Source organism: Cervus canadensis, chromosome 26, assembly GCF_019320065.1.
Source record: "Cervus canadensis isolate Bull #8, Minnesota chromosome 26, ASM1932006v1, whole genome shotgun sequence".
Classification (NCBI taxonomy): Eukaryota; Metazoa; Chordata; class Mammalia; order Artiodactyla; family Cervidae; genus Cervus; species Cervus canadensis.
In genome coordinates, this window is record NC_057411.1 from 51,096,831 (window position 1) to 51,109,227 (window position 12,397).

At 44.9% G+C, this 12,397-nt stretch overlaps 1 protein-coding gene across 5 annotated transcripts in view; it reads right to left on the reverse strand.

Moving 5' to 3' along the window:
• GRK4 (G protein-coupled receptor kinase 4) overlaps positions 1–12,397 on the reverse strand; it is a 57,344-nt gene that overhangs the window by 43,963 nt on the left and 984 nt on the right. The window lies entirely within an intron of this gene.

Here is a 12,397-nt window from a genome sequence, read left to right on the forward strand (position 1 = left end):
TAATATATATTTATGACTAATCCAAGTCCACTCTCAAATAACACTATGCCACTTCACAGGCAGTAAAATTACCTTATTAAAAAAAAAAACACTGCAAAGATTGAGGGCAGGAGGAGAAGGGGATGACAGAGGATGAGATGGTTGGATGGCATCACCGACTCGATGCACATGGGTTTGGGTGGACTCCGGGAGTTGGTGATGGACAGGGAGGCCTGGCATGCTGCGGTTCATGGGGTTCAGAGTCGGATACGACTGAGCGACAGAGCTGAACTGAACCAGGAGTTGGTGACAGACAGGGAAGCCTGGTGTGCTGCAGTCAATGGGGTCGCAAAGACTCGGACATGACTGAGCGACTGAACTGAACTGGAAAGTATTTCTTCTTCACTTTTGAGGGATATTTTCATAAGAAATTCTGTGTAGTTTCTCAGAAGTCACATGCAATTCCTATCTTTCATCCTCTAGAAGTAAGGTGTTCTCTCTGGCTTCTTTCTGGTTTTGTCTTTACCTTTGAATTCCATACCTTTGGGGTTTTTTGTTTCTTCATAGTTACCATCCTTATTTTTGTTTGGTGTGATTTCCATATCTTTGAATGTGACTTGCCTACGTGTAGTTTTGGGGGACATTTATCCTATTTGGTATTTTCTGAGCTTCCTGGATTTGTGGCTTGATGTCTAACAATAGTTTGGGGGAAATTTTCAGTCATTTTCAAATATCTCTTCACTTCTGTTTCTTCCCCTCTGGTCTTCCCTTATATGCATGTTACAATTTTGTAGCTGTCTCATAGTTCCTGGGTGTTCTGATTTCTATTCAGTCTTTTTTTTTCTCCTTTTCAGTTTCAGAAGTTTCTACTATCACATCCTGAACCTGTCTTTCCTCAGCCCTGTTCAGTCTACAAATGAGCCCACAAAGGCATTCTTCATTTCTTTAAAAAAAATTACTTATTTTTGGCTGTCCTGGTAATTCCAATGTTCCTACTTTTACTCAGACTGTGAAGTCACAAAGAAGGTGGAGGAGAAGGCCGACACACTCAACATGAACTTTAACAGAATCACGCTGGCTGGTGTGTTGAGAACAGACCGCAGGGTCAGAAAGGCAGAAGTGAGCCGAAGCAGCAGCAACTGCAGTCTTCCAGGTGGAGGTGGCAAGAGGTCAGAGTCGATTGTATTTTGAAGAGAGATATGAAAGTAATTGTCCAGTGACTGGTGATGGTGTATAAGGATCAAGGCAATTCTAGGATTTGGAGCCTGAGCTTCAACTGAGATGCTGAAAGAAAAAAAATGGGGCAGGAGAATTAAGATTCCGGTTCTGACTTCTTTTTGTGCACTGAGGTGTAGGAGCAGCGATGCCAAGTGGGCAGGTGGACAATCGATCTGCAGATCCGTACCCTGAGGCTGCTGTGACAGGTCACCCTGGGCTGCGTGACTCAGACAACAAGCACCCATTGCTCAGGGCTCTGAGGGTTGGGATTCCGAGATGAAGGTGCCAGCAGATCTGGTACCTGGTTTATATACGGCTGTCCTCATTCCGTCCTCACACGGCCTTTCCTCGGTACATGCTCTCTGTTTATAAGGGTGTTAATCATCAAAAGCCCCCCTTACAACCTCATCCAAACACAGTTACCCCGCAAGTGCCCTGCCTCCAAATCCCTTCCCAGTGGGCCCCAGAGCATCAGTAGGTGAGTTTGGGGTGGGGGTAGGGAGCAAGCACTGCGTCCACAGCGGCAGGCTGGAGGACACACATGTTGGAGAACCCTGACGGCCACCCAGCCTGAGCGTGGAAGATGACACTGAAACAGAACAGAAAACCAAGACATTTTCCAACAAGGCAAAACCTGCCTTTTTGAAAAAATTTATTTGGCTGCATGAGGTCTTAGTTACGGCATGTGGGGTCTTCCGTTTCGAGAGGTGAACTCTCAGTCGTGGCATGTGGGATCCGGTTTCCTGAAACCCGGGCCCCCTGCGTTGGGAGTTTGGAGTCTTGGCCACAGGACACCAGGGAAATCCCAAGGGAAAACTCACTTTCTCCCACGGTACCAGCTCCAGAGGGCCTCCCAGGTGGTTCAGTGATAAAGAATCTGCCTCTGAATGCGGAGACTCGGGCTAGATCCCTGGTTCCGGAAGATCCCCTGGACACAAAAATGGCAACCCACTCCAGTCTTCTTGCCTGGAGAATTCCATGGGGAGAGGAGCCGGCGGGGTGCAGTCCATGGTGTTACGGTCAGACACGACTGAGTGACTGAGTGTGCACACACCCGTTTCAGAGGAATCACACAAAACAGTGAACTTATTGTCACCCGAGGAAATTTCCCCGAACATCGTGGACCATTCATCAGCTCAGTGAGGATGAGGTTCGGGAGGAGGCCTTGTTAAACAGGGGAACTGATCTCGTCTCATGCTGTGTCTTCATGACAACTGTTTGGAGCCAAGGCAGCTACCCTGCCTACTGGAAGCACTGACTGTGGTCCCAGACCATGGAGCCCTACACCCAGGTCTTGCCTTCCAAACAGCAGATCTGCTACTAGGTCCCAGTGAATGAAAATGACATGGAGTTACATGAAGTGCATCTTAGGTTCTGATGACCGCAGCCAATAATCAAAGTTTCATGCCAGAAAAATGCGTGTATTTTCCCTTGTCAGAAATTAGTGGGAATTTCATATTAATGTGAATATGGTCTGCATTGTTTTTAGTATAAGATACCTAACAGGAAACTATTTGTAAAAAGCAACAGCAATATGAGTAATAGAACATTAGTTAAACTGGAGGCTATCACCGTATGAGCTTCAGCTTAACTCTGTGATATTCCTCTGCCAGGCTGGTCTTTCTGTTTTGCAGTTTAAAGTAAATATTATAAGGCACTGAGCTCCCATTCAGTGTCAGGGGAGAGGAGACTTACCGGGAGCAGACGCTTTCATCAAGTCCTGTCGTGGACTTGATGGGTCTGGCAGGCACACGGAGACCCAGAAACTATTTAAAGGACTTGATGGTGTTTGCTTTGCGTAAGAAGTTCCCCAAGAATATTCTCCCCTTTCATCGCGGCTTCACTCAATCAACCTGAAATATTACGTCGGACACTTTGTATTTTTTGATGGTTAATGGACTGAAATATTTTGTGATTTAAATATTTTAATTCAGCTGATTTGTTCCCATCTCTGTTGTTTTGTATGTCCGTCACTTATGAGCTTAAGATCCAATATCCTGTAAGTCAGAACTTATTTATTGGTGGTGTCTGCTTTGGAAACGAAATTTGGGCTGAAGGTTTGCAGATGATATCACAGTTAGAAACAGGAATTTTTTAAGGAACAGGAATTAAAAAAAATTTTTTTATTTATTTGGCTACACCGGGTCTTAGTTGCAGCATGTAGGATCTAGTTCCCTGACCAGAGATCCAACCCCAGGCCCCCTGCGTCAAGAGCATGGAGTCTTAGCCACTGGACCACAAGGAAGTCCCATGGAAAACGGCATTCTGTGGGGGAGATCTGGTTATTATCAGAGACCCAGGAGGCTTCTGAGGCCCTGCTCTCTCACTGACATCCCACGTCCTGCCTGCCACCAGGTCCCGTTATTTCTGCCCCCAAATCCTCTAGTGTCTGCCCCCTCCTCTCCTTGCCCTGTCGTCCCTTTTGTCCAGACTCAGCATTTCTCAGGTGAACTGGGCAAGAGCCTCACCCTGACTTCCCTTGCCTTCAGTCTGTCTCTCTCAGGCTACGCCAACGTGATCTTACTGAACACAAAGCTGGCCGTGAAGCCCCTCCGCAGTTGGTGGTTTCTAGCCTCTGCTCTCTGGGACTCTCCTCTGTACCACCTGTGTGGACGCCACACGGCTCCCCGAGCACGACCAGCTTCTTGTGTGGCTTCTTCCGCACCCTGTGTCCTGCTCTTCTCTGGCTGCAGGGCTCCTTCCTCTCTGTTCGTCTGGGAAACTCCTGTTATCCTTCTAGGCTCAGCTCGCCATGGTCTCCTCCTCTGTGAAATCTTCTCTGTGTTCCCAGGCAGAGTGGGTCCCTTCACCTGTTTAAGCAGCTCTGGCCACATCCTCCTTGTCACATTGTCCTACATGTCAACTATTGTCACGCCTACCCCTTTACCAGCCTGTGAGCTCCAAAGAACGGGAACAATCTTTATATTTCTCACACTTCAGTTCAGTTCAGTTCAGTTCAGTCACTCAGTCGTGTCCGACTCTTTGCCACCCCATGAACCACAGCACGCCAGGCCTCCCTGTCCATCACCAACTCCTGGAGTTTACCCAAACCCATGTCCATTGAGTCGGTGATGCCATCCTACCTTCTCATCCTTTGTAGTCCCCTTCTCTTCCTGCCCTCAATCTTTCCCAGCATCAGGGTCTTTTCCAATGAGTCAGTTCTTCATGTCAGGTGGCCAAAGTATTGGAGTTTCAGCTTCAGCATCAGTCCTTCCAATGAACACCCAGGACTGATCTCCTTTAGGATAGACTGGTTGATCTCCTTGCAGTCCAAGGGACTCTCAAGGGTCTTCTCCAACACCACAGTTCAAAAGAATCAATTCTTAGGCGCTCAGTTTCCTTTACAGTCCGATTCTCACATCCATACATGACTACTGGAAAAACCATAGCCTTGACTAGACGGACCTTTGTTGGCAAAGTAATGTCTCTGCTTTTTAATATGCTGTCTAGGTTGGTCATAACTTTCCTTCCAAGGAGTAAGCATCTTTTAATTTCATGGCTGCATTCACCATCTGCAGTGATTTTAGAGCCCCCAAAAATAAAATCAGCCATTGTTTCCAGTTTCCCCATCTATTTGCCATGAAGTGATGGGACCGGATGCCATGACCTTCGTTTTCTGAATGTTGAGCTTTAAGGCAGCTTTTTCACTCTCCTCTTTCACTTTCATCAAGAGGCTTTTTAGTTCCTCTTCACTTTCTGCCATAAGGGTGGTGTCATCTGCATATCTGGTTATTGATATTTCTCCTGGCAATCTTGATTCCAGCTTGTGCTTCCTCCAGCCCAGCAGTTTCTCATGATGTACTCTGCATATAAGTTAAATAAGCAGGGTGACAATATACAGCCTTGGTGTACTACTCTTGCTATTTGGAACCAGTCTGTTGTTCCATGTCCAGTTCTAACTGTTGCTTCCTGATCTGCATACAGGTTTCTCAAGAGGCAGGTCAGGTGGTCTGGTATTCCCATCTCTTTCAGAATTTTCCACAGTTTATTGTGATCCACACAGGGAAAGGCTTTGGCATAGTCAATAAGGCAGAAATAGATGTTTTTCTGGAACTCTCTTGCTTTTTTGATGATCCAGCAGATGTTGTCTCATACTTGGTAGACACCAAGACATAAAGTGGGTGTTAGAGAACTATATTTTTAAAATCTAAGGTACCAGAATTTATTAGATTGCTAATGATAATTTATACTGACAGAAAATAGTTTAGCTTACAAATTAATACTCATTTGGAGGACTTTACTTCTTCAGTACTTTTTTTTTAACTTTAGAAAAATATTTTCTCATTTGTGAAGGAAACAGTTTATTTCACAATCTGCGTTTCTCCTCATCCAATACTGCAGCAACATTATCAGTGTTTTCTAGAACTGTGCTGTCCACAAGGGGAAGTGCTCGTTCAGATTCTATTTAGTATAACAGTGAGAATTTTTTTGAATGAGTTAGTTGATTATATTCAGATGTGTTTCATCTGAAACATGGATCCCTCTTTTTTGGATAACAGAATATGACTGGGATGCTTTATGCACAAAAGTAAAAACACTGAAAAATGTCACCTGGGCTAGAATTGGACATTCCCATCATATGGCACATTCAGTGAGAAACGGGAGGGAAACAATTCCCACAAGCGGGAAGCAACACTACTGTCCTGGTGAGAAACCGTAAGGGCCACCAGCTCAGTGTTAAGGTGGATGTTAATATAGCTGACATGTCTGCTGGTCCAAAACGTTACAGTAGAACTCCTGAACTTCTACAGCTCCAGAAACGGGAGTGCCGTAGAACATTAGAACTCCCATCTCTGCTGTTATTCTGTCAAAGGAGAGCATTTAAAAGCCACTCCCCAGCTCCTCAAATGCAGACGGAACACAGAATCAACTGGCAGGAAGACCCACAATAAGGTTCTATGGTTCAGGGCAGTCAGAGGGCTGCAGGGTCTCTAGCCTGGAAGAGGACCTTTCCCTAATGACCAGGAATGGGCAGCGATCACCGTGCAGGGATACTGGAAAGGGGAAAAAGCCCTGACCATACCAGTGGCGATGACAAAAGGCCTGGAACCCAGGAAGTGCGCCAACATGACACAAGACAGTGATCGTTTCAGGGGAGGGGACAGTTCAGGCAGAGAAGAAACAGCCGCCCGATCTGAACAGGACAAGCCTTAGTACTGGGGAACTGGAAATACATGATTGCTACCCAGTTCTATAGAACTGTGCTTAATTTAACCAGAAAGTAACCTGTCTGAAGCCTTAGCTCATCTAAGAGCAGTACACTAATCACAAAGTTCTACTAAGTAAGAGACTGATAAATAAGTCTAGACGTGGGAGACTGGATGCAGAATCTCATCAGTTTCTGGTCCCAGATCTTTTATTTCTTTTCCAGAGATGACTGACATCCCGTTAATCAGAGTGCCTTCAGTCTTAAGTTAGGACACTAATGTTCACCATTTGCCTGTCACCTCCTCAAAAGCAAATTTTCTGCCGAGTTCATGGTTTACTTACAGTACCAACCAGTCTCTAGCACAAAATAAAACAGTCAATAAATTCCTGATAAAGGAATGGAAGAAAAAAGAAATGGATTAAGCATTCGACTCAAGAAGCTAGAAGCAAATCACAATCAAAATAATAATATAAGCAGAAATTAGTAAAACAAAAGGCAAACATACAACAGCATATGAAACCAAAAGCTGATTCACTGAAAAGACTAATAAAATAGAAAAATCTTTTGCAAGTCTAATTAAAAATGACAGGCACACACAAATAATACTCCAAATTAAAAAGATCACAATTGTAATCATAAACTAGTAGGAAAATGTTACAAGTAAAATTTATGCCAAATCAGTTTGAAAACACAGACAAGAACTTTTTTTTTAGAAAATATAGATTACCAAACATAACTCAAGAAGAAACAGGAATCTTGAATATCAGAATAACTATTAAAAAAAACTAAACAGATAATAAAAAGAACCAACGCCAGCCCTTCTTCCAGAGAAGGGAAAAGGCATCAAACTCAGGCATGTTCACAAGCAAGGCTAACCAAGCCTTTAAGGAACATTTTTTGGAAGATCATGTTGTTGACAGGGTTTGTGTGTCTTCAGTCTTCACGGTGACCTCTGACACTTATTCACCTGGCTGCCCTGGTCTTCACCAAGGCAAGCAGGCTCTGTTGCAGTGTGTGTGGCTCCTCCTTGTGGTTCCTGGGCTTCTCTTGAGTTGCAGCGCACGGGCTGAATAGTTGCAGCACGCAAGCTGAGCTTGCATGGCAGGTGGGGTCTCGACCAGGGATCAAACCCATGTCCCCTGCATTGGAAGGTGGATTCTAAACCACGGGACCACTAGGGTATTATGAGAACATTCTATAATTTTTTTTCCTTAAAAAACGAAACTTTTACCAGATATAATTTGCACAATAATATGCACTAATCTTAAGAATATTGCTTGATGAATTTCTACGAATGTATGTGTGCATGTAATTACCACCCGGATCAATAAACAGGGCGTGCTCATTGTCCCCCAAAGCTCCCACCTGCCTCTTCTGTGTCAGCCCCTCCTCTTCCTCCAGGCAATCACCACTCACACTGTGATGACCACAGATTAATCAACTTCTCTTCAAGCTCAGGATATCATCGAGGACTGCAGTTTCTCCTGCTCCTCCCCTCAACATACGCCCAGCTGTTGCACGTGTCGGTAGTTCTCTCTTCTAAGGCAGTGCAGTATTACAGAGTTCCACGGCTTGTTCATCCATTCTCTTACTGATACTCTTTGGGTTGAAAGGTTATTTCCAGTTTGAGATGATTATGAATAAAGGTACTATAAACATTCCAGTACTAGACTTAGCATTTACAAGTATGGGGTCAACTGATGCCCCAAAGTTGAATAAAATCTCAGGTTTTGCTCCCTATTTCCAGACTGCTAGTCTAAAAGGACAGCTTATTTTGAAATCTCAATTTCTGGTTATTACCAGTACTGAGGGACTTTCTGAGACGTGCTCTTTTGTCCTCAGCCAGCATTTGGCATTTGCAGAGAAGAGACTGAGTGTTAGCCCAGTGCTGGGTGCTGGTGACCCAGGAACGGAGACCCAAAGCTGCCGCAGGCATGCCCAGCGCAGCAAGAGCTTCTCCTGGGCATAGCAGGAGCTGGAGGGATGGGGTGACCATGCCTTCTGCAGAGACTCGGACGTTTCCCAGAAGACTTCCTGGAACAGGAAGGAAGAAGACGACTTTGCCAGGCAGGACAGGAAAGCCCAGGGGCACGAACTGGTGTGACCCACGGCTGCTATGCACAAGGAGAGGAGAGCATGCCCGTGGTCAGGCAGGACCCTCTGGGACATGATAAACTAAGGCATTTGGACCTGACCCAGGATGAAGCTCCAGGGCCAAATTTTAATCAGATTATTAAAGAGAACAACTCTGTGTTTTAGAAAGAGTGTTCTAGCAGCCTTGGGGATTATAAAAGAGAAAAAACTCTGGAAGTAGAGACCAGCTAGGAAACCACTGCCCTCAGTCAACTTAAAAGGTGTAGAGAACCGTCTAAGCGGGTATTGGGAGAAGACACAAACAAAAAATGAACAAGACAAATAATAAAGCTCAAGGATAAATGAGATTCAAGGATGTCCTGCACGTGGGGACTCAGGAAGAGAACGCTGAAGAATGAGACAAGGAGCCGGGTTCAAGGTCAACTAAATGATCACAGCTGCCACGTGCTGGCTCATCATCAAGGTTCTGGACATAACAAACCCACAACCACAGCCGCCATGATTATTTACTGAGCACTTTCTAAGCATCAAGCCCTCTAACACATTAATCCATGCAACCCTCCTGCCAACACCGGGAAGTAGGACTGTTCCGAGTCCCAGCTCTACAGAACAGGAGAATGAGGTAGGGGCTGAGCTGCGATAACACCCAGAAAGAACTGGGCACACTGCCTGGATGCTGCAAACCCTTATTAATGTTAGCTGTTCTCAGCTATCAACCATTAGGCTCTGCAGTCAAACTTGAACATGCCTTAAACCCTCCATATCAAGCCAGCCTTTTAGTTTTCAGCACAAATTTCACCTTCTCTTTCTTGAAATTAACAAATTGCCCCCCTTAATCTCCAATTGTCAACTAAGCGCCAATTATATGGCCAGCACAGAAAGGGATAAACAATGAGTTCTGTCCTGTCCTTACAACAGATGACAATTTAGCCGAGAATCACTGGCTACCCCGTGCTGTGAACTCCAAGTTCCAGATTCCCAGAGGGCAGAGTGCCTCTGAGTTGGAAGATCAGAGACACGGACAAGGAGAATGAAGCTAAAGTGGACCCCGAAAGGTGGAAAGAACCAAACAAGAAAATAAGAAGGGCCTACTGCACAGAAAATTTGAATAGTAAGCATACAAGAGCATGTCCAAACCAATTTCTGGAATTGAAAGGTATATAAGCTACTTACAGAAACTCCTTGCAAACAAAAACCCTGATGAGTAAGCTTCAGCAAGAGATAGCATTAATGATAAAAGGAATATCAACTGTATGTCAGGTGCGAAACAAACCTTTAGATAGTAAAACTACAACCTGAAACCTCAATAGAATTGCTATCAGTTCAGCTGAGTTCAGTCGCTCCTCAGTCATGTCCAACTCTTTGCGACCCCATGGACTGCAGCACTCCAGGCCTCCCTTTCCATCACCAACTCCCATACACAAGACCAAAATCCATGTTTAATGTACATATTATATCCTCCTCCCTGCGTGTTTATGAGGTTAATTTCTGCAAGAGACAAAATGGAGTTAGTCTCCTAAAAGCATGATGCAAAACAATTTCAGCTTCTCATTCAAAACAATTAAAGGTCATAAGTTGCTTCACAAATGTACTGCACGGGGGAAAAAATGCTGAGTTTCAAAAGAAGTGGTGACTTTTGTGTTTTACTTTATGAATAATATGATCATTTCATACTTCCTTAAAGTGTGCCTGGCATAGTGACATACACACAATTTTTTTCAATGAGACAGCATCTGCTGACACTCCTGAAAAAGGAGAAAAGATTTGAACAAACCTGAGGCCAAAAAAAGAAAAGAGATTGGTTTTACTTGAGATAAATCTAAGAAATGACTGGACTGACAACACTGCAGTTCCCAGGGCCAACATATGACTGAGGGCTCTGCCGACTCATTTCAAAAGTTAATTTCCTAATACAAAGCCAGAGAAACTGAGGGGTAACCATGAACAGACATGTGTCCAAGAAGGTGCTTTCTGAGAAATACTCTACAAGCTCCTAAAGCAAATAAACAGTTTACAATTTGGGCAAACGACCCTAAATCATAACCAACATGCAGCACTTAATATTCACATCTTTCTGACATTTCCTATTCAACTTCTCTAAGCATTAACCACATTGACATAATGACTCCTTTAACAGGAGTAAACACTCCCTGCTGACTGGGGGCAGATCTTGAAAGAGTTATAAAACCACAAGTTGATAGTTTAGGGAACAAAATTTAAAACTTCCTTAAGCAATGATCAATGTGGTCCTAAGCTTTACGGCAGAAAATAGTAGTTTTATGTTATTTAGCATTTATAGAATACTTACAGGTGTCTCCTTACCTAAGCTCTACAGCACTATAAGGGAGTCTGTTTGGTACAATATTCTCTATTCATACATTATACCCAGATGTAAAAGCAGAGCAGAAAGAAAATAGGTTTAACCTCAGTCAGACCTGATTTCCATGGAGGATGATCCACTTCTACGATCAGTGTGAGTTTAGAGTGAGGGGCACCAGACGACAATCAATGCCCCTTCTTACTCTGAGGACTCCCCACGGCCTGAACGGCAAAGTAAGACCCGGCTTCTTCCTATCCTCAGTTCTTCTACTCAGAGGGATTCAAGTGAGCAGACAAAAATACTGAGGTCTTGATTTTCAACTCCTAATACAGCAAACACTTTACATAATAAAAGTTCACTACATCTGAACTCAGAACCCCTCCATGTAACCCCTAACTTCAGTGGCTAATTCTCTGCATCACTCACTGTGACTTCAAGAATTTCCTGCACAGTGTTTCTGATGCAGTCTCCAAGGTGTTGAAAAACCATGTACATTTTAATCAAGATCTTTCCTCTTGAAAGACTGAGGATACAAATGGGAAGGAGGTAGCTTAAAAAGAGAACACCCCAAGTCTGATATTCCAGCTTAATTTCTCTTACACAATGTTAAACACTATTCAAATCACAAGATGAACTGACTGATGCTTCTCAGCAGCATCACTGCTGCTGCTGCTGCTAAGTCGCTTCACTCGTGTCCAACTCTGTACGACCCCATAGATGGCAGCCCACCAGGCTCCCCTGTCCCTGGGATTCTCCAGGCAAGAACACTGGAGTGGGTTGCCATTTCCTTCTCCAATGCATGAAAGGGAAAAGTGAAAGTGAAGTCGCTCAGTCCTGTAGCTTAGCGACCCCATGGACTGCAGCCCACCAGGCTCCCCAGTCCATGGGATTTTCCAGGCGAGAGTACTGGAGTGGGGTGCCATTGCCTTCTCCGTAACAGCATCACAGGTCACCAAGAATTCCACTTAGCCAACATGTGCACCCAGGACTGGAACTCAGAAGCCCTGGGAGATGGAGCACAAAATACTTCTTCCAGATTGTATTAAATACACATCCTTCGGCAGGCACTTACTCTGTTGGCAGCACAAAGATGAAGCGGCTGACCCCACACCAAATCCCTAAGAGCGAAGGGGCTGAAGAACTATGGGTGGGCTCCGCGGCCAGCTCTCCCGTCTCTCCAGGGCGGCAGAGGGGACACCTCCACAGAGAGCTATACTCCCGGGGTCAGCAAGCAGATGGGCTGGCCCAGCTGCTGCTTCTACATGTTGACCAGCATTAATTCTTCTTAATGTGTTCAATCTCTCCCTAAGCCGGGCTAAAACCCACTCTACACAACAGGTCTGGACACCATCAAACCTCAAACCCAAGAAGAGCTGTTAGGGTAACAGTCCCCTGCTCCAGTATTCTTGCCTGGGAAATCTCACGGACAGAGGAGCCTGGCGGGCTACAGTCCACCGGCTCGCAAAAGAATCGGACACAGCTGAGCAACTAAACAACAATACACACTTAAGGGAAGGGTCTCCCAGGGTGGTTCACAGGATTCTCTTCGGTGGCCCTTTGAAGCCCACAAAGGCACGGTTCTTCGCCACCGGCTTTACTGGCTGGTCTGGCCTCCTCTCTTAGGGACAGGTCACAGT